The sequence below is a fragment of the Leucopleurus acutus genome (assembly GCF_964270905.1).
Source record: "Leucopleurus acutus genome assembly, chromosome: 11".
NCBI classification, from domain to species: Eukaryota; Metazoa; Chordata; class Mammalia; order Artiodactyla; family Delphinidae; genus Leucopleurus; species Leucopleurus acutus.
This window is the reverse complement of record NC_139152.1, coordinates 67,450,940-67,473,464: the sequence shown is the minus strand read 5'-3', so window position 1 is coordinate 67,473,464 and position 22,525 is coordinate 67,450,940. Positions and strand designations below refer to the sequence as shown.

General features: G+C 37.4%; 1 protein-coding gene across 8 annotated transcripts in view; it reads right to left on the bottom strand.

The window, feature by feature from the left end:
* The window catches only part of METTL25 (methyltransferase like 25), a 118,338-nt gene that overhangs the window by 53,533 nt on the left and 42,280 nt on the right, over window positions 1-22,525 (bottom strand). The window lies entirely within an intron of this gene.

Below are 22,525 nucleotides of genomic sequence, written 5' to 3'. Positions count from 1 at the left end.
CAGGTCTGATACCAACCAATTTGCCAAAATTATTTCTCAAATATTTAGCAAAAGCAATTTAAAATGGAACTACTTTGCATGTTCAGTGTAACTATAGAAGGTAAGTAATGAGATACTGGGCATTTACTGCTGACCCGACTTTCTAATAAAATGGTTTATTAAATGTGACATTTGGCAATTTATTATAGAACAATATTAATTCATTCCTAACAATGTTGAAGCACCAATTTTTTTTCCAGCCACGATGTTCACTTTCCAGAAAATGAACAGCTGTATAGGCTCTTATTTTTTCACTCCCTTGACAGGCTGTAAGATTTTCAACTGTGATTCAGTTTGGCTCAACTGCATTTATGGTTCAAGTAACAACAAAAAAAATCAACATTTTCTGCTTAATCACAGGTATCTGCTGCCCAACTCACTAACAGAGTTACACGTGCAACTTGCAGATGTGTAAGCCCCTTATGTACAACTATTAACTGCACAGGGTTTCTCAAAAGGAAAAAAAAAAATTTCTATTTTAAATTAAAGTCTAGAAAAGCTTAAGCCTATCAAAACTGTGGCAATTAAAAGAAAACTGAGATGAATATAAATTTTCTATTAGGTTAAGTAAAACAGGAACTAGAAAACAAGAAAATGCTTTAAAAGAAAATACTGTTGAGGTAGATTCCACTAAATAAACTTCTGTGTTATGAAAGGGCAAATGATTTTTTATTAAAATAGAGAAAATTTAAATTTCATGCAGATCATAAGCCTGTGATAGTGATTTCTTTCAGGTATTAAAGTAAGATTTACAATAGACGTTATTGATACTCAGATGGAAGATACTGACCCTGCCCTAGGAATATAAATAATAATAATGCTAGTATTTATACAGCACTTAATATTGTTAGGCACTATTGTAAGTGCTTTAAATGTAATAACTAGCTTTAAATGCTAAGAGCGTTAAATGTATTAACTAGTCCCCACAGCAATTCTGTGAAATAGGTATACTATTATTCTCATGTTTCAGATAGAGAAAGTGAGCACAGGGAGGTTAAGAAAACTGCCTAAGTTGCAAATCTAGCACATGGCAGAGTTGGAATTTAAACCCAGGCAGTCTGACACCAGGGGCCATACTCTTAACCACCAGGCTATATAAACAATTTCACTTTACAAGTGCCCAGGAATCATGGAGCCCTTGAAGCCTATCCAGTAACTAGGGACCCTGGACTACTTCTCTGTCAATTTCCAAGATGCCTTGAAACAGCAGTTTGAGTTTTACTGAAGGCTTTATGATTTAACTGAAACATGATTATTGCTAAATCAAAGGGTTACTCTAAGTACGTCAATTTTTTTCTTACAACTGAAGAAAGAAATATATAAACTTTACTGTAAAGGGTAAAGGGCTAGAGAAATGGGGTTGTGGTCTTTTATTGAGAGTGTTAGGAAAAGTGCTAACCAATAAAACAGCTAGTTCTTTCCCTTCCCCCATCTGTTCTCTCCTTCTTCCTTGTAGTAACAGCACTCAATTTTTACCTGGCTATTCAGCTGCTCAGGTTAAAGACTGCAATTCCCAGACTCCCATGCAGTCACTAGGATAGCTAGAGGGTAAGTTTTGGCTAACTGGATGAGGGCAGAAATGATGTGTGCAAATGCTCAAAGAGGAGTGGGGGGGGGGGCATGATCTTTCCCCCACACTTTCCACCCTACTTCATCCCTCGAATGTGTTCATGTTGGCAAGCAGATGGTGGAGCAACAAAATAGAAGGACTCTGGGTTCTTGGAAGGCTTTTTGTTGCAGAGCTCCCTTACTAACTCTGTCTACCTCTGGACTGAAACAGAAATATCCATCTGTCTTGTTGAAGTCACTGTTACTTTGGGTTTGAACCCATTTTGCACCTAAATCTTTATCTTAATGCTTCCCAAACTTTTTTTGTAGCTCAGCCCTCTGGGAATATGGCAAATTTTGTACATCACAGTGGAATAAACAGATAACTGTGTTGAGGCAAAAACCTATGGGATGAAGGAAGCAGTATCCCGGGAACTCCCATATAGCATCCACAGCACACTAGTTGAATACTTCTGCCCTAATTAATACAGAAGTCTTCTTTGAGGATGTGATATTTGAGCAGAGATTTAAACGAGGAAGCAAGCCATGTAAATATTAGGGGAAGACAATGAAAAACAAACAAAGTGCTTCCAACAGGATACAGTTAATCTCCAAAAACATAATACCAGAACATTTTACCATTTAAAATGATTAGCCAGCAATTTCTCAACTTATAATATCCCAACCAAATACCTACAAAATAAACTTCTACTAGGGGAAAAGAAGAGATGAAAGTCAACTTACTACAGAACATGAAAAGAATCCCACTTAAGAAACAAGCAATGCATTTGTAATGAAAAGTATAATTAGTGCGCCATCATTGCTCTGCAATTCACCTTATGTTGCCAGGAAAAAAGCAGGTCTACTTGTCTGAAAACAGGTAGAAATTTCCTCTGCCAATAATAATCTAAAAAAACTGACTGAGAAAAATTATAACTTATCATTAGATTGAAATGGGAAGAGTATTTCTGGAAAATATATTACAATGGAAGGGGTATATTATTTCCAGGAAAAAAAAAATCTAAGAAATCCATGTCAAAGTTACTCTCAAATTGTTGACCTATAGAAACTGTAAGAGATAATAAAATTTATTCTGTCTCTAAGCCATTCAGTTTTGTGGTGATTTCTGAAACAGCATTAGATGATGCATACAGTCTTGAAGTAGCAATCAAGAGGCTAATTACCTCATACAAGGGAACTGAGACAGAAAAACGCACTGCTCGATGAGGATGGGAAGTATGCTTCCTCAGCAAAGAGCTAAGTTTTGATTAGACAGTAAAGGAATTTTCAGATAAAGACACTTTTAGTAATGAATGACCAAATTCCAGAAAATTTTGGAATTGAGGAGACGTAGAAGACTAGTCAGAACAAAGGACATATAGAGATACATTTGATGAGAATCCCAGAAATCAGGAATGAATTGTGACGCCAGGGTTTCTGGTGAGGGCTGACATGAATGGGGATCAAAGGCACGATGGGATTTGGTCTTTACCACCCCTAGAGAGATAGTGGTGAAGCTGTGAGTGTTGTGGTAGGGGCGGAGGAAGGAATTTTTCAGGGGAATACAGAGTTCTGGGCTTGACAGTTGATAAAGGGAAGATGCAGACACGGATACACAGGACTCCTGGCATTCCCCTTGATTTCAGATGATATAGCATGGAAGCCAGCAGGGGAGCAGTCACACACTGAGCACACAGGGCTGTCACTGGAGAAATGGAGGCTGAAAGATGGCAAGCATGTTCCCTAACTTGTGTTGATGAAGGTGACAAGGTAGGGAGGAGGGTTACTGTCTTCCTTAGGGCTATTAAAACTTCTCTTTGCCACCACAGTGAAGGCCTACAGAAGGGTGCCCTTAACCTGTGTGTAAGAAAGTTCTCCCTTCAACCCTACATAACAGTGTGAAGGACAGCTGAAGGGCAGTCTTACTCCATGCACATGGCTCCCCAAATCTCTATCCAAAACACCCATGAACTTTAAGGTCCTAGGGCAGTTTACAGCAATTGCCAGCCTTGGCTCAGGGCTATGTGAAACCACATTAAAGACTCACTCCTCTGGACAACCCAATGATTGTATAATCACCTTGAAGTTTTCTGAGTCTGCGTCAGTTTCCTCTTTGACTGAGGTCACAGTAGCCTCACAGCTGTTCAATTTGTAAGAGAACAAGTGCAAAAAACTGATACAGAGAGACACCCTCAAACAAAGCCTTTCATATACTGATTCAATATAATCTTTAGAATCTATTTCACCAGCTTCATTCTGACTGCAGTGAAGAATGAGGCTCCCTTCTACGTCCTGTATCAAAGTCACTGTGTTCACCATTTCCATTGTTAAGTCTCGGTCTCCTATTTAACTGTGTTCATATACTTATATTCAAATCTAGTTAAACTGGGCATTAAACTTCCTTATCAGTGAATCAAGTTGCTTTCCTTTATGAGCACTTTCATGCTATCTTTAAATGATAATTTTGGAGTAGATGAAGCCTCTTGTTTTTTTCTTCTATTTCATTTCTTAGTCTTTTTTTTTTACATGAGATATGGCTTGTTTTTATTGGTTATCTATTTTATACATATTAGTGTATATATGTCAATCCCAATCTCCCAATTCATCCCACCACCCTCCTGCCCGGCATTCCCCACTTGATGTCCATTCGTTTATTCTCTACATCTATGTCTCTATTTCTGCCTTGAAAATGGGTTCATCTGTACCATTTTTCTAGATTCCACATATATGCGTTAATATACGATATTTGTTTTTCTCTTTCTGACTTACTTCACTCTGTATGACAGTCTCTAGGTCCACTCACATCTCTACAAATGACCCAATTTCATTCCTTTTTATGGCTGAGTAATATTCCATTGCATATATGTACCACATCTTCTTTATCCATTTGTCTGTCGATGGGCATTTAAATTGCTTCCATAACCTGGCTACTGTAAATACTGCTGCAATGAACATTGGGGTGCATGTGCCTTTTTGAATTATGGTTTTCTCTGCATATATGCCCAGTTTCTTAGTCTTTGCTGGCTTTAGAAATACATTACTCTTGTAAATGTAGATGTTCTACTAGTTCTTCCTTCTTGTGTTAATAATATTATCCACTTAATTAAACAAGTTTGAATTTTAGAACAACCTTTTATTCTTCTCTCCTTTAATCTCCAAGTTCTTATATACGCATCCTCTTAATTATATCTCCTTTTCGTTTTCAATCTTCATTAGCTCTTGACTGGGTAAATGTAATACCTGCTAAAAAATTCTTTTTCCCTTTCTTTTTGCCTTCTCGTCCTTCCTCTATATTAAGAGTAACAGTATCTTTCTGAAAAGATCTACAAAGGCCACTCAAACAGCTCTTGTTTCCATCATCACCAGCATCTGAGACCAAACCCAATGGGTATTTTTCTTACTGTAGATTTTCGAGAGCTTCTGATACTCCCTCCTTAAAACATTCTCTTCACCTGGCTTCCATGGTATCATTCTCTCTTATTTGTGGCCTAATGCTCTTCATAGCCCCTTGATAGCTCATTATTTTCTGTCTATTAAATGTTCTTAAGGCTTAATCCTCTCATTCCCCAAGCCCCTTTTATACTTCTTTGAATAAAGGCTCATAAACTCACATGCCTTCATCTGGTAAACAAAAGTATGAAGCGGCTAGGTAGAATGTAATGGGTACTAAAACTTTTGTATGGTAACCAAGTATCACATTTGCCTGGTCTTACTGCTTTTTAAAGTAAAATTTGGGCATAGTTAAGTCTATCTAAATTGCCTAAAATTAGTCTGAACTCTTGCCCTATCTATACTCTTTCCCTAGACAATCTTGTCCATATCTCAATACGTACTCATGATCCCTGTAATACATTCAGAGGGCTGCCATAACAAATGGCCACACATTGGGTAGCTGAAAACAACAGAAATGTATTCTCTCACGGTTCTGGAGGCTAGAGGTCTGAAATCAAGGTATCAGTTGGATCATGCTCACTCCAAATGCTCTAGGAAAGAATCTCTGCTTGCCTCTTCCTAGCTTCTGGTGGTTGCTGGCAATCCTTGGCTTGTAGATACCTCACTCCAGTTTCTGGGCAATTACATCTACTCCTTTAAATTTAATTCCCACATTATTTCAGTCTGAACTTCTTTCTGGATTTTGACGTAAGAATTTTAAACTATTTGCTGAACATTTCTAAAATGAAAAATATGCAAAAATAAACTCATTTCCTAAGCCCACAAATCTGATCTTCACCCATAATGATATATCATTATATAGTCAACCAACCTAAAACCCTGCCATCATGTTTAGCCTTCACTGCCACCCTTACCCTGACCCTACCACATTTCCCTACCATTGGTTACCATGTTAGTTGGTTTTATCTCTGAAAAGGCCTGGTAAATTGTTGTCTCCTCCTACTGTCCTTATCTAAAGTATCCTTGCTTTGGACTCTTATAACTACTCCCTAACCAGTCTCCCTGTCCTGATCTAGCTCCATGCCAGTCTATCTTCTATTATGCGAAAAATTACTACTTTTCAGAAATGTAAATGAATGTATGCAACTTTTTTGCATTAAACACTCAAAAATATTTTTATGGAACAAAGTATACTTTGCTTTCCACTGAATAATATTCTGAGACCTCAGTATAGCATTCATGGCTCTCATAATCTGGCCCTAATTTCTTTGTTCATCTTTCTAAATGAAGACCAAATGTCACCTTTTTTAGAAAGCTTTCCTTTATCCCTTAGTTATGAAAAATTACTCTCTCTCTTCTAGTCTTAATAGCATTTGGTTTATACATCCATCACTCATTACTTCTTTCATTCATCTTTTCAATAATTCATATCTGTAGTTGATTAAAATCTATAGGTCACGAATATATCACTCTCAGACAAGCAAGAAAGTTCTACGTAATTGCTTGTGAATTCCTCACTACATCATGAGCTCCCTAAGGGGAAAGAGAGTATCTCACTTATCATACATCCTCTGCTGCCTACTACAGAACTTTGTTGAACTGAATCAACAGAATTACACAGATGAAACAAGATTATCTACATGTCCTCACTCTACTTTGAAAATACACACTTTTAAATTTTCTTTAGACCTAATGAAATCTGACATATAATTTTATCTAGGAAAAATAAACAGGTATTATGCTGTTAGAGACAAATTTTTGTCACCTAAATTAATAATCTCAACTTACATTATACCTTTGTATATAGAGGGTTTTAGACTATCTTATTTAAAACAACAATGACTATTATTGAAAGATAGGAAAAAAAGATAGGGAAAAAATATATAAAGTGATTTTTTTTTTTTTTTTTTTTTTGTGGTACGCGGGCCTCTCACTGCTGTGGCCTCTCCTGTTGCGGAGCACAGGCTCCGGACGCGCAGGCTCAGTGGCCATGGCTCACGGGCCCAGCTGCTCCACGGCATGTGGTATCTTCCCAGACCGGGGCACGAACCCATGTCCCCTGCATCGGCAGGCGGACTCTCAACCACTGCGCCACCAGGGAAGCCCTATAAAGTGATTTTTCAGAGATTTTGCTTTACTCTTCACATATCTGACCCTCCTCTCCATGTTTAGTTTTTCTCCTGTTTATAACCTGACATTATGTATCTATTTATTTGTTTTTCTATTCCCTGATGCCTTCTATCAGAGTATAAACTTAATGAGGGCAGGGACTTGGTTTTGATCAATCTTGTACCCCTGGTCCCTAGAACAGTGACCAGCATGTGTCAGGCACCCAATAAATATTTCTTATATGAAGAAAAAAAACCCAACAAAATCCTTAGGAATAAACCAAACTAAAACTGGGCAAGATTAACACAAATATGTGAAACAACAACCAAATAAATGAAAAGATAATTTATGTTACAAAGAGAAAAAAATATCAAAGACATAATTTATTCCCATAATGATCTTTAAGTTCAATGCATGTCAATAAAAATCCCAACAGGCTTTTTTTCTTTTTTAATGGACTTTAACAATCTGACTCTAAAACTCATTTGACACACAAATTATCAAAATCAGCTTTTAGGGCTTCCCTGGTGGCGCAGTGGTTGAGAGTCCGCCTGCCAATGCAGGGGACACGGGTTCGTGCCCCGGTCCGGGAAGATCCCACATGCTGTGGAGTGGCTGGGCCCATGAACCATGTCCGCTGGGCCTGCGCGTCCGGAGCCTGTGCTCCGCAGAGAGGCCACGGCAGTGGGAGGCCCGCGTACCGCAAAAAAAAAAAAAAAAAAAAAAAAAAAATCAGCTTTTACTTTAAATCTGGTCAGCAATGTTTATTTTGATCTATACATTATAAAGAAAATGAGATAATTTAAAAATCACTCTTTTTAAGCATAAAACATTTTGCAACTTTTCTATGAATTTGCACTGTAAACCACATATACTTTAATCCCAAATGAAGACTCAAGTAAACTTTTCTACCTAAGCCTTATTAAATTGTTGATGTGATCAACATTTCAATTTTCCTCTTGCCAAGATCTCTGGATAAATAAAATATTTCATCATCAAATTTTAAAATGCTTCCTAATTGTTAATATTAAATAAAATTTTTAAATATTAACTATCTCCTTCTCTAAAAGATGGTCTACCCTTTTTGCATCTACACTAGAAATATTAGAAAGAACTCTAGCAAAATACGAAACAAAAGCCTTATTGTTCGACTCTCCTATCTGGCATTGTTCACCATACGTGCACTGAATATCCTGGCTTCCATTGCTGAGCCCAGACAATAAATGAGCTGCAGTTAGCGAGCCCTTCGTGACTGAAATCTCTTCTTTGGGGAAACTCACTCAGTAACCCTATATCTGGTCTCTAAAAAATATAAAATTTCATCTGTATGTCTTACACAGACCAATGAAGTAAAATGGTCACTCTTTTTAAAGTAAATAAATAAGTAAAACTCATATAAAAGAAAAATGAATGAGGTTAGCTAAGAAAATTCTGAAAAATAAGAACTTTGAGGAACTTGCTCTACTGGATTTCAAAGGTTCAAATAAACTACAGTAATTTTAACAGTATAGTATTATCACAGGAACCAACAGATTAAGGGAAAAGAAGAGAACCTAAAAATGCACTATCTGAGAAAGCTGTTATTTCCTATCAATGTGTGAAAGCATGGATTATTCAATAAATAGCATTCAGAAAAATATAAAAATAAAACCATTTTGCAAATAAACAAAAATAATCCAGATAGACCATGGAACTAGATAAAAATTATAGTTAGAGGAGAAAATTAGAAAAAAAATACCATCAACACAGCAGAAGCAAAATAGAATATGGTACATCCATTCCAAGGAATACTTTGTCCTGTATTAAACAAATTTAGTAAATCTATATATGTTAACAATGGAGAGAGCTCCAAGATACGTTGCTAAGTAAGAGAGCAACACTGTACTGTTCTTCCTTATTAGGTCACCTTGCTGGTCCTCCTTATCTTCCCAAACCCCTTTGGAATATTCCTAGGTTCAGTCTCTGTACTTCTTTTCAACATTTCTGCTCCCTAAGTGATCTCACTCAGACTTAGTATCTATATGTTAGTAACTCAGGGATTTATCTTTAACCCAGATTTGTCCTCAGAAACCCAGAATTATCTATCCACTGATAATATAGCCTCCACACTTGAATTTTTAAAAGGAAGGTCAAACTCAACCTGTCCAAAACTAAACAATTTCTACCTCAATTCTATTCTTTCAGCAGTTGTATCCAGTTCACTAAATGACAATTCCATTTTCCCATTGTTTCAGGCCAAAAATCTTTGAATTACACTTGGCTTTCTTCTTTCCTTCACACTCCCATTGCATCTGTCAATAAGTTCTGCTAGCAATACTTTAAAAATAATATTGAGAGTTTAACCATTTCTTCTACTGCTCCTCTCTGATCTAAACCACCATCATCTCTCATCTAGATCAGCTTCCTAACTGATCTCCCAGCTTCTGATCTTGACACTTTGTTTCATCCATACTGGTGTCTGCAGTGTTCCTTGAAAAAGGCAGGCAAGCTCCTCCCTTTGGGCTTTTTACTTGCTGTTCCCTCTGCCTGGAACACTATTTCTCCAGAATAACTGCATTGGTCCCTCTCTCATCCTTCAAATGTCTGCTCAAATGTTATGTTAACAACAAGGTCTTCCCTGACTGCTTCATATAAAACAGTGTCCCTTCACAAAAAAAGCCTCAACAAATTTAAGAGGACAGAAATTAGTTCAAGCATCTTTTCTGACCACAACAACAGGAAACTAGAGATCAACCACACAAAGAGAAATGAGAAGAAAATGATTACATGGAGACTAAGCAACATGCTACTAAAAAACCAATGGGTCAACAATGAAATCAAAGAGGAAATTTAAAAATACCTTGAGACAAATGACAATGAAAACACAAACATACGAAACACATGGGATGCAGCAAAAGCAGTCCTAAGAGGGAAGTTCATAGCAACATAGGCCTTCCTCATAAAGCAAGAAAAATCTCAAATAAACAACCTAACCTACCACCTAAAAGAATTAGAAAAAGAAAAACAAATGAAACCTAAAGTCAGCATAAAGAAAGAAATAATAAAGATCAGAGAGGAAATAAATAAAATAGAGATTCAAAAAAATTAGAAAAAAATCAATAAAACCAAGAGCTGGGATTTTGAAAGGATAAACAAAATCGACAAACCTCTGGCCACTCACCAAGAAGAAAAGAGAGAGGACCAAATAAACAAAAAAAGAAATGAAAGAGGAGAAATAAAAACCAATACCACAGAAATACAAAAAAGAAACCATAAGAGAATACTATGAACAATTATATGCCAATAAATTGGACAACCTAGAAGTAGTGGACAAGTTTCTAGAAATATAAGGCCCATGAAAACTGAATCAAGAAGAAACAGATAATTTGAACAATTATCACTAGACTTGAAATAGAATCTGTAATAAAGAAAAAACTTTACAAACAAAAGTCCAGGACCAGATGGTTTCATTGAGGAATTCTACCAAACGTACAAAGAAGAACTTATACCAATTCTTTTCAAACTCTTCCAAAAGACTGCAGAGGAGGGAACACTCTCAAAATCATTCTATGAAGACGCCATTATTCTAATACCAAAACCAGACAAAGATACTACCAAAAAAGAAAATTACAGGCCAGTATCTTTGATGAACACAGATGCGAAAATCCTCAACAAAATATTAGCAAACTGAATGCAACAACATATAAAAAGGATTATATACCATGATCAAGTTGGATTCATCCTAGGGTCACGAGGATGGTTCAACATACACAAATCAATCAATGTGATAGACCACAGCAACAAAAGAAAAGAAAAAAACCACATGATCACCTCAACAGATGCAGAAAAAGCATTTGATAAAATTCAGCATCCATTCACAGTAAAAACTCTCACCAAAGTGGGTATAGAGAAAACGTATCTCAATATAATAAAAGCTATTTATGACAAATGCACACCAACATAATACTCAACAGGGAAAAGCTGAAAGTCTTCCTGCTAAAATCTGGAACAAGACAAGGATGCCCACTCTTACCACTTCTATTCAACATAGTATTAGAAGTCCTAGCCACAGAAATCAGACAAGAAAATAAATAAAAGGTATCCAAACTGGCAGGGAAGAGGTAAAATTGTCATTATATGCAGATGACATAATAGTCTATATAGAAAAGCCTAAAGACTATTAGAACAGATAAACTAATTCAGCAAGGTAGCAGGTTACAAGATTAACGTACAGAAATCTGTTGAATTTCCTTATTCTAACAATGAAATATCAGAAAGGAAAGTAAAAAAAAAAAAAAAATCCCTTTTAAAATTGTGTCAAAAAAAAAAAAAGTAGGAATAAAGCTGACCAAGGAGGTGAAAGACTTACATGCTGAGAACTATAAAACATTGATAAAGGTAACTGAAAATGATTCAAAGAAATAAAAAGATATCCCATGTTCTTGAACTAGAAGAATTAATATTGTTAAAATGGCCACACTACCCACAGTAATCTACAGATTTAATGTGATCCCTATCAAATTATCCATGACATTTTTCACAGAACTAGAACAAATAATCCTAAAATTCATATGGAACCACAAAAGACTCAGAATTGCCAAAGCAATCCTGAGGAAAAAGGAAAAAGCTGAAGGCATAACCCTCCCAGACTTCAGACAATACCACAAAGCTACAGTAATCAAAACAGTGTGGTATTGGCACAAAAACAGACATAGGATCAATGGAACAGAATAGAGAGCCCAGAAATAAACCCACACAGCTACAGTCAATTAATCTTCAACAAAGGAGGCAAGAATATAAATGGAGAAAAGACAGTCTATTCATTAAGTGGTGTTGGGAAAGCTGGACAGCCACATGTAAATCAATGAAGTTAGAACACTCCCTCACACCATACACAAAAATAAACTCAAAATGGCTTAAAGACTTAAATATAAGACATGACATCATAAAACTCCAAGAAGAGAACATAGGCAAAACATTCTCTGACATAAATTGTACCAATGTTTTCTCAGGTCAGTCTCCCAAGGCAAAAGAAATAAAAGCAAGAATAAACAAATGGGACCTAATCAAACTTATAAGCTTTTGCACAGCAAAGGAAACCATAAACAAAATGAAAAGACAACCTACGGAATGGGAGAAAATATTTTCAAACAATGCAACCGACAACAGATTAACTTCCAAAATATATAAACAGCTCAATATCAAAAAAACAATCCAATCAAGAAATGGGCAGAAGACCTAAATAAACATTTCTTCAAAGAAGACATACAGATGGCAAATAGGCACATGAAAAAATGCCCAACATCTCATTATTAGAGAAATGCAAATCAAAATTACAATGAGGTATCACCTCACACCAGTCAGAATGGCCATCATCAAAAATTCTACAAATAATAAATGCTGGAGAGGGTGTGGAGAAAAGGGAACCCTCCTGTACTGCTGGTGACAATGTAAATTGGTGCAGCCACTATGGAAAACAGTATGGAGGTTCCTTAAAAAACTAAAAAGAGAGTTGCCATATGATCCAGCAGTCCCACCCTTGGGCATATATTTGGAGAAAACTCTAATTCAAAAAGATACATGCACCCCAACGTTCATAGCAGCACCATTTACAATAGCCAAGACATAAAAGCAACCTAAGTATCCACTGACAGGTGAATGGATAAAGAGGATGAGGTACATATATACAATGGAATATTACTCAGTCATAAAAAAGAATGAAAAAATGCCACTTGCAGCAAAATGGATGGACCTAAAGATTATCATACTAAGTGAAGTAAGTCAGAGAAAGACAAGTATAATATGATATCACTTATATGTGGAATCTAAAAAAAAATGATACAAATGAACTCATTTACAAAACAGAAACTGACTCACAGCATAGAAAACAAATGTATGGTTACCACAGGGGAAAGGCAGGGCAGGGGGTACATTAGGATATATTAGGATATAGATAGACAGATAGATAGATATAAATCTATCTATCTATCTATTTGCTTATTCCTCTGCTGTCTCTACCCACTAGGATCGAATGACAGGACATGACAGCAGGAACATTTTTCCTTCCATTTCTTTAGCTCCTAAAAAAGTACCTGGCACATTGTAGACATGCAATAAATATTTGTTAGAAGAATAGGTAAATGAATTAGTGAATCATTACATTTATCTTAAATCCTAAATATTTGTACATATATATATTTGTATAGGTACATGCATAGAAAGAAGTATGAGAAGGCAGTGTCACTGTGGGTAGTGATGCCAAAAAAGGGCTTTAACTTTTTATTGTACATGTTTGTATACTGTCAGAATTTTTTTATTAATGATAATATATCCATGCATTACTTATGTTAAAAGGTAAATAAATAAATGCTTAATATTTTTAGTTTATTCACAGTACAAAGTACTTTATTAAAATTTAATTTTGTGTGTGTGACATGCATCTGTGTCATTTTTATAATGCTTTATAAAAATAAAAATAAAATTTACGTTGATAGGCAGCTTATAGTTTCTCACACAAAAAAATTGTTTTTTAAGTCAAATATATATCATTTACCAACCCTTTTGTTTTGAAGTTCAGTCTCTGTTCCTTGTTATCCTTTTCAAGGATCGACTAAGACTCTCTAGGCTTCCTTACAAATACTCTTCAAGGGTATCTGAAGACTTGCCAGGTAGAGACTGACACATTCTCAAGTAAAGATAACATTTGAATTTTAGTTGTAAAAGTTTGGAAACTTATTTCTCACCTTAGAATGTTATAGCTTAAAATAAGCATCAAAGGCTATAGCACAATTCTATGAAAATTTCTTGATATTCATTTTAGCCTTTAAATAAGGTTAACTGTATATGGTATTCAAAATATTATCTAAGGATAACAGGCATATTGAAATTATACTGAACTGCCCAGATTTCTGAAGCATTCATGTCTTACCAGTTTCTTGAATATATTAAAACTAAAAGGATAAATATAATTCAACTATGTAAATCAGACCTATACTCTTGTGAAATAAAATTTGTATTTTATGGCAAGACAAGAAAAAATTAAACATAAAAAAGTCTTCTCTGTCCTTTGGCCTCCTCTCTCCCTGCACTGTGCATTGTGTATCTGCATCATGCACCGACCAAACCTCCCCGCATTGGCAGGAATACCTGCTCAACCATAAAGAGCAACATTCTCCTAGCATCAACAAGACAACGAATTCACTTACATATAACAAACATAAATTTATGTTTATTTCAAACTGTGGGTTAAAGCCAGTGGTGCAGTGAAGTTGGCTCCAGAGAGAGAGAGATTGTGTCATCTCTTCCCAGTTCAGCATTCAGTGACAACAGGTTGATAGCTTGAAATTGGCCAAACTGGGTGTATTTATATCATGGAAATCAGGAAACCCTACATATTAGGGCTTTTATTCAGGGATGGAGCAAACCATTAAAACATTTAGCGTCACACCACTGGCTATGACCCACTACTGGATCATGAAATTAATTTAGTGGATTGTGATCAATATTTTACACAATAGGAAGAAATAGAATAAAGAATACCAGCACACATTGTGTGTTGTGAGACCCAGTACCTTTCAAAGAACAAATATTAACTAAAAAGAATAAAAAGTACTTTTTAATAAAAGTTCAGTACCAGTATTATTTATCTATTTATCTATCTATATACATACTAGGTAGTGATATAAAACATATTTAATGTGGGTCTGAGTAAAACAAATGCAGAATCACTACTATAATCAAGAGAACAAATACAATTTTCTTCCAAGAACACGGTTTACAACTTTGTGGTCATCATATGCTTTGTGGTGAAAGATAACATGCTTGGGAGAAAAAAATATTGTAGTTAATAGGTGAATATCTGTAATCTTTTTGTTTCTTCTTAAGGAATAATAAAGAGAGGAGTTATAATTTATAATCTGAGGTTATAGAGGTTTAAAGTTCAATAAGACCTCTATCTCACCAGGGTAGTGTGTTTTCATCATTTTGCTCTAGTGATCTCTGGAATGTAAAACTTCCCTAACCTGTTTCTTAACTTTGCTATGAAGGGCCAAGCCAGCCTAATACCTTTAATTCTCAAACTACTTATTTCAACATAATTATTTTTTCTCAAGATGTCTTATCAAATACTTTTGTTCCTTCTTTAGTTTTAAACAGTGTTGAATCAGTTTTTCCTTAATTTATAATTTCATTTCATGCCATTTCTTTAATTGAGCACTTACTATAATACCACATATTATGGTGAGTGTTAGGCATTAGAAGAAAAATTTTAAAGATAAGCTTTTTCTCTTAGAGGAGCTCAGAGTCCATCATGACAGATAAAAACTAAACCACCTATGGTTGAATAATGTGGTGGTACCAAAGCAAAAGAATATATGGAGAAATCACTGCACCTCTCCTTTAGAGAGTTATTCCTCTCAACCCCCAAAATCAGGACACAGAGAGAGGAGACAGGGAAGAAGGAAGGAAGGAGCTGCTGGTAGGGTGGGCCGGGGCGGGGGGGGGAGAAGAAAAAGGATGTTTCTGCAGATCCTTTTAGAAGCTATTCAACAGTCATTTTTAACGCCTGTTTACTCTGCTTGCCCCAAAACAGAAACTGAAAAAGTCAAATATTCACTTTGTCAGACTCCTTTGCAGCCAGAAGGTACCCTGTGAATTATGTCTAGACAATGAGACATGAGGCAATTCTGCTAAGAAATTTCTGGACGGATTTTTTCCCTCCTTGACAAAAGGAGAGAGATGCTTGAGAAGAAAGGCTCTAATTCATACCTACTTCTCATGAAGACATGATGCTTACAACTGCAGCCGTCACCTTGTAGCCCGGAGAGGGAAGTCTAGATGTGAGCCCAGTGCCCTGATGTCAGGAAGCCAGTGAACCAACCCTAGAACTGCTACCTCCTGACTGCTGATTATGTGAGATAATGACTTTATTGCTTATGCCACTGATAAGTAAACTTGCTATTATTTGTAGGGAAAAGTATTTAAATTGATACAGGTATGGTTAACCACTCTCTTGCTTTCCAAGATGTGGCTCTTCAGAAGTCACATATCTCTACATTACAGGCAGAATTCATCCTGAAGCTTTCTCAACCTCCTTTCTCTCAGTGCCCATGTAGCCCACACAGAAAATGATTAGAAATAAAATAAGAAGCTAATTATGGGAGAGGGGGGAAGATGGCGTAAGAGTAAGACGTGGAGATCACCTTCCTCCCCACAGATACATCAGAAATACATCTACACGTGGGACAACTCCTACAGAACACCTACTGAACGCTGGCAGAAGACCTCAAACCTCCCAAAAGGCAAGAAACTCGCCACGTACCTGGTTAGGGCAAAAGAAAAAAGAATAAACAGAGACAAAAGAATAGGGACGGGACCTGCACCAGTGGGAGGGAGCTATGAAGGAGGAAAGGTTTCCACACACTAGAAGCCCCTTTGCGGGCGGAGACTGCGGGTGGTAGAGGCGGGGAGCTTCGGGGCCACGGAGTCTGAGCACAGCAACAGGGGTGCGGAGGGCAAAGCAGAGAGATTACCGCACAGAGGATCGGTGCCGACTAACACTCACCAGCCCGAGAGGCTTGTCTGCTCACCCGCCAGGGCGAGCAGGGGCTGGGAGCTGAGGCTCGGGCTTTGTTCGGAGCGCCGGGAGAGGACTGGGGTTGGCGGCGTGAACACAGCCTGCAGGGGGTTAGTGTGCCATGGCTAGCCGGGAGGGAGTCCGGGAAAAAGTCTGGAGCTGCCTAAGAGGCAAGAGACTTTTTCTTCCTTCTTTGTTTCCTGGTGCGCAAGGAGAGGGGATTAAGAGCGCTGCTTAAAGGAGCTCCAGAGATGGGCGCAAGCTGCGGCTAACAGCGCGGACCCCAGAGAGGGGCATGAGACACCAAGGCTGCTGCTGCCGCTGCCAAGAAGCCTGTGTGCGAGCACAGGTCACTATCCACACCTCCTCTCCTGGGTGCCTGTGCAGCCCGCTACTGCCAGGGTCCCGGGATCCGGGGACAACTTCCCCGGGAGAATGCACGGCGCGCCTCAGGCTGGTGCAATGTTACGCCGGCCTCTGCCGCCGCAGGCTCGCCCGCACTCCGTACCACTCCCTCTCCCCAGCCTGAGTGAGCCAGAGACCCCGAAGCAGCTGCTCCTTTAACCCCGTCCTGTCTGAGCGAAGAACAGAGGCCCTCCGGCGACCTACACACAGAGGTGGAGCCAAATCCAAAGCTGAGGCCCGGGAGCTGTGCGAACAAAGACAAGAAAGGGAAATTTCTCCCAGCAGCCTCAGGAGCAGTGGATTAAATCTCCACAATCAACTTGATGTACCCTGCATCTGTGGAATACCTGAATAGACAACGAATCATCCCAAACTGAAGAGGTGGACTTTGAGAGCAAGATTTATTATTTCTCCCACTTTTCCTCTTTTTGTGAGTGTGTATGTGTACGCTTCTGTGTGAGATTTTGTCTGCATAGCTTTGCTTTCACCATTGGTCCTAGGGTTCTCTCCGTCCGTTTTTTGTTTTGTTTTTTACTTAAAAAAATTTTATTTCTTAATAATGACTTTTTATTTTAATAACTTTATTTTATTTTATCTTACTTTATTTTATCCTTTCTTTCTTTCTTTCTTTCTACTCTTTCTCCCTTTTATTCTGAGCCGTGTGGATGAAAGGCTCTTGGTTCTGCAGCCAGGAGTCAGTGCTGTGCCTCTGAGGTGGGAGGGCCAACTTCAGGACACTGGTCCACAAGAGACCTCCCAGCTCCACATAATATCAAATGGTGAAAATCTCCCAGAGTTCTCCATCTCAACACAAACACCCAACTTCACTCAACGACCAGCAAGCTACAGTGCTGGACACCCTATGCCAAACAACTAGCAAGACAGGAACGCAACCCTACCCATTAGCAGAGAGGCTGCCTAAAATCATAATAAGGCCACAGACACCCCAAAACACACCACCAGACGTGGATCTGCCCACCAGAAAGAAAAGATCCAGCCTCATCCACCAGAACACAGGCACTAGTCCCCTCCACAAGGAAGCCTACACAACCCACTGAACCAACTTTAGCCACTGGGGACAGACAACAAAAACAATGGGAACTACGAACCTGCAGCCTGCAAAAAGGAGACACCAAATGCAGTAAGATAAGCAAAATGAGAAGACAGAAAAACACACGGCAGATGAAGGAGCAAGATAAAAACCCACCAGACCTAACAAATGAAGAGGAAATAGGCAGTCTACCTGAAAAAGCATTCAGAATAATGATAGTAAAGATGATCCAAAATCTTGGAAATAGAATAGAGAAAATGCAAGAAACATTAAACAAGGACCTAGAAGAACTAAAGAGGAAACAAGCAATGATGAACCACACAATAAATGAAATTAAAAATACTCTAGAAGGAATCAATAGCAGAATAACTGAGGCAGAAGAACGGATAAGTGACCTAGAAGACAAAATAGTGGAAATAACTACTACAGAGCAGAATAAAGAAAAAAGAATGAAAAGAACTGAGGACAGTCTCAGAGACCTCTGGGATAACATTAAATGCACCAACATTCAAATTATAGGGGTCTCAGAAGAAGAAGAGAAAAAGAAAGGGACTGAGAAAATATTTGAAGAGGTTATAGTTGAAAACTTCCCTAATATGGGAAAGGAAATAGTTAATCAAGTCCAGGAAGCCCTGAGAGTCCCATACAGGATAAATCCAAGAAGAAACACGCCAACACACATATTAATCAATATGTCAAAAATTAAATACAAAGAAAACATATTAAAAGCAGCAAGGGAAAACCAACAAATAACGCACAAGGGAATCCCCATGAGGTTAACAGCTGATCTTTCAGCAGAAACTCTGCAAGCCAGAAGGGACTGGCAGGACATATTTAAAGTGATGAAGGAGAAAAACCTACAACAAAGGTTCCTCTACCCAGCAAGGATCTCATTCAGATTTGATGGAGAAATTAAAACCTTTACACACAAGCAAAAGCTGAGAGAGTTCAGCACCACCAAACCACCTTTACAACAAATGCTAAAGGACCTTCTCTAGGCAAGAAACACAAGAGAAGGAAAAGCCGGACAATAACAAACACAAAACAACTAAGAAAATGGGAATGGGAACATACATATTGATAATTACCTTAAATGTAAATGGATTAAATGCTCCCACCAAAAGACACAGACTGGCTGAATGGATACAAAAACAAGACCCATATATATATGCTGTCTCCAAGAGACCCACTTCAGACCTAGAGACACATAAGACTGAAAGTGAGGGTTTGGAAAAAGATATTCCATGCAAATGGAAACCAAAAGAAAGCTGGAGTAGCAATTCTCATATCAGACAAAATAGACTGTAAAATAAAGACTATTAGAAGAGACAAAGAAGGACACTACATAATGATCAAGGGATCAATCCAAGAAGAAGATATAACAATTGTAAATATTTATGCACCCAACATAGGAGCACCTCAATACATAAGGCAAATACTAACAGCCATAAAAGGGGAAATCGACATTAACACATTCATAGTAGGGGACTTTAACACCCCACTTTCACCAATGGACAGATCATCCAAAATGAAAATAAATAAGGAAACACAAGCTTTAAATGATACATTAAACAAGATGGACTTAATTGATATTTATAGGACATTCCATCCAAAAACAACAGAATACACATTTTTCTCAAGTGCTCATGGAACATTCTCCAGGATAGATCATATCTTGGGTCACAAATCAAGCCTTGGTAAATTTAAGAAAATTGAAATTGTATCAAGTATCTTTTCCAACCACAACGCTATAAGGCTAGATATCAATTACAGGAAAAGATCTGTAAAAAATACAAACACATGGAGGCTAAACAATACACTACTTAATAACGAAGTGATCACTGAAGAAATCAAAGAGGAAATCAAAAAATTCCTAGAAACAAAAGACAATGAAAACACGATGACCCAAATCCTATGGGATGCAGTAAAAGGAGTTCTAAGAGGGAAGTTTATAGCAATACAATCCTACCTTAAGAAACAGGAAACATCTCAAATAAACCACCTAACCTTGCACCCAAAGCAATTAGAGAAAGAAGAACAAAAAACCCCCAAAGTTAGCAGAAGGAAAGAAATCATCAAGATCAAATCAGAAAGAAATGAAAAAGAAATGAAGGAAATGATAGCAAAGATCAATAAAACTAAAAGCTGGTTCTTTGAGAAGGCAAACAAAATTGATAAACCATTAGCCAGACTCATCAAGAAAAAAAGGGAGAAGACTCAAATGAATAGAATTAGAAATGAAAAAGGAGAAGTAACACCTGACACTGCAGAAACATAAAGGATCATGAGAGACTACTACAAGCAACTATATGCCAATAAAGTGGACAACCTGGAAGAAATGGACAAATTCTTAGAAATGCACAACCTGCCAAGACTGAATCAGGAAGAAATAGAAAATATGAACAGACCAATCACAAGCACTGAAATTGAAACTGTGATTAAAAATCTTCCAACAAACAAAAGCCCAGGACCAGATGGCTTCACAGGCGAATTCTATCAAACATTTATAGAAGAGCTAACCCCTATTCTTCTCAAACTCTTCCAAAATATAACAGAGGGAGGAACACTCCCAAACTCATTCTACGAGGCCACCATCACCCTGATACCAAAACCAGACAAGGATGTTACAAAGAAAGAAAACTACAGGCCAATATCACTGATGAACATAGATGCAAAAATCCTCAACAAAATACTAGCAAAGAGAATCCATCAGCACATTAAAAGGATCATACATCATGATCAAGTGGGGTTTATCCCAGGAATGCAAGGATTCTTCAATATATGCAAATCAATCAATATGATACACCATATTATTGAAGGAGAAAAACCGTATGATCATCTCAATAGATGCAGAGAAAGCTTTTGACAAAATTCAACACCCATTTATGATAAAAACCCTGCAGAAAGTAGACATAGAGGGAACTTTCCTCAACATAATAAAGGCCATATATGACAAACCCACAGCCAACATCGTCCTTAATGGTGAAAAACTGAAAGCTTTTCCACTAAGATCAGGAACAAGACAAGGTTGCCCATTCTCACCACTCTCATTCAACATAGTTTTGGAAGTTTTAGCCACAGCAATCAGAGAAGAAAAGGAAATAAAAGGAATCCAAATCGGAAAAGAAGAAGTAAAGCTGTCACTCTTTGCAGATGACATGATACAATACATAGCGAATCCTAAAGATGCTACCAGAAAACTACTAGAGCTAATCAATGAATTTGGTAAAGTAGCAGGATACAAAATTAATGCACAGAAATCTCTGGCATTCTTGTACACTAATGATGAAAAATCTGAAAGTGAAATCAAGAAAACACTCCCATTTACCATTGCAACAAAAAGAATAAAATATCTAGGAATAAACCTACCTAAGGAGACAAAAGACCTGTATGCAGAAAATTGTAAGACACTGATGAAGGAAATTAAAGATGATACAAATAGATGGAGATATATACCATGTTCTTGGATTGGAAGAATCAACATTGTGAAAATGACTCTTCTACCGAAAGCAATGTACAGATTCAATGCAATCCCTATCAAATTACCACTGGCAGTTTTCACAGAACTAGAACAAAAAATTTCACAATTTGTATGGAAACACAAAAGACCCCGACTAGCCAAAGCCATCTTGAGAACGAAAAACGGAGCTGGAGGAATCAGGCTCCCTGACTTCAGACTATACTACAAAGCTACAGTAATCAAGACAGTATGGTACTGGCACAAAAACAGAAAGATAGATCAATGGAACAGGATAGAAAGCCCAGAGATAAACCCATGCACATATGGTCACTTTATTTTTGATAAAGGAGGCAGAAATGTACAGGGAAATAGGACAGCCTCTTCAAAAAGTGGTGCTGGGAAAACTGGACAGGTACATGTAAATGTATGAGATTAGAACACTCGGTAACACCATACACAAAAATAAGCTCAAAATGGATTAAAGACCTAAATGTAAGGCCAGAAACTATCAAACTCCTAGAGGAAAACATAGGCAGAACACTCTATGACATAAATCACAGCAAGATCCTTTTTGACCCACCTCCTAGAGAAATGGAAATAAAAACAAAAATAAACAAATGGGACCTAATGAAACTTAAAAGCTTTTGCACAGCAAAGGAAACCATAAACAAGACCAAAAGACAACCCTCAGAATGGGAGAAAATATTTGCAAATGAGGCAACTGACAAAGGATTAATCTCCAAAATTTACAAGCAGCTCATGCAGCTCAGTAACAGAAAAACAAACAACCCAATCCAAAAATGGGCAGAAGACCTAAACAGACATTTCTACAAAGAAGATATACAGATTGCCAACAAACACATGAAAGAACGCTCAACATCATTAACCATTAGAGAAATGCAAGTCAAAGCTACAATGAGATATCATCTCACACCGGTCAGAATGGCCATCATCAAAAAATCTATAA